Here is a 1695-nt window from a genome sequence, read left to right as displayed (position 1 = left end):
CAGTAAGAAAGGAAATCGAAACCTCCCTTGAAAATATTAATAATAGACTGGATCACACAGAAGACAGAATCTCTGAGCTGGAAGACTAACCCTTTGATTTAGATAAAACCACCAAAAATAATTTTAAAAATGAAAAGAAATGAGGACAACATATAAGAAATACTAGATACTATGAAACACTTAAATATTAGAATAATAGGTATTTCAGAAGGTAAAGAATTGGACCAGGGCATAGAAGGTGTATTCCACGAAATACTTGTAGAAAACTTCCCAAACCTAGAGAAGCAATCAAACATCCAAACCCAAGAAATACAAAGGACCGCGCATATAGTCATCCTAAGAAGATCCTTTCCGTAGCACATCATAGCCAGAATAACCAAAATCACACATAAAGATAAGATACTAAAAATGGCAAGAGAGAAACATCAAGTCACTTACAAAGATTATCCCATCAGGCTAGCATGGAACCCCTTGGTGGAAACAATGCAAACAAGAAAAGAATGAGAAGATATATTCAAATTATCCTTCAAATGGGAAGAAAAGATAAAAATACTCTTACATAAGCAAAACCTAAAAGACTTTACCAACACCAGACCAGCTCTTCAAGAAGTTCTGAAGGGAGTGCTACACCAGGAAAACTAAAGAGAGACATAGAAACAAGAGAATAAAAAACAACCAAGAAAATGGCTAACATAATGGTAGGGACTAGTTTGGAAATATTAGTAATAACATTGAATGTTAACGGATTAAATTCTCTGATCAAGAGACACAGACTGACTGAATGGACGAAAACACAGAAATCCTCTGTTGCCTATAGGAAACGCCCCTCATGGATAAAGACATACATAGATTAAAAATGAAGGGCTGGAAAAAGGTATTCCATGCAATTGAAACCAAAAAAAAGCTGGAGTTGCGATTCTGATTACAGACAAAATAAGCTTTAAGACAAAAACTATAAGAAGAGACAAAGAAGGGCATTATATGTAGTAAGAGGGCTAATTCATCAAGAAGATATAACGTTCATAAATATCTGTGCACCCAACACAGGAGTACCCAAACACATGTAGGAAAGACTGCTAGATCTAAAAGGAGAGAGACTACAACACACTAATCATTGGAAATTTTTATGCGAAACATTGTCAAATATAAAATAGTGTTTAGCTCTGTGTGTATAGAAATGTGTCAATGGATGTTCCAAAATTGTATGAGAGTCTTAAATATCTGTTATATAAGAGTATGTTATTAGTCATACTTGTAAGGTTAAATAGTTCTGATGTAGTTTGTTACAGAAATGATCAAATTTGTCAATTTTGGGTTATGGTAAGATCAGATCTCAGACCATGGCCGTTCCAAGTTTCATTGTCCACAGTTCATTGCTTTATTCTGATGCTCTTTCTAAAACATTTTGTAATAGGCTACAATCCAAAAGTGGTCTCTTTTAAGGACTGGAAAAGACTCTGAGAAGTACTCTTGGATACAGGTTTTTTATCACTTTGAGATCGTGTTTCTGAACTTCCAGGTTTTAACGGAAAGATCGGATCACTGTAACACCGCAAACTCAACAGAAGAGAGGTTAACTACATGAGATTGGACTGTTGAAATAGCATTTCATGATTTTTGACTAAAACGTTACTGATTTTCCTCTATGCCTTGTTTTCCAGATTTAAGGATTTTTGTTTTCTTTCTTTTTTTTTT

The sequence above is a fragment of the Tupaia chinensis genome, unplaced genomic scaffold, assembly GCF_000334495.1.
Source record: "Tupaia chinensis unplaced genomic scaffold, TupChi_1.0 Scaffold000360_1, whole genome shotgun sequence".
Lineage (NCBI taxonomy): Eukaryota > Metazoa > Chordata > Mammalia > Scandentia > Tupaiidae > Tupaia > Tupaia belangeri.
Note: the sequence above shows the minus strand (reverse complement) of the source record.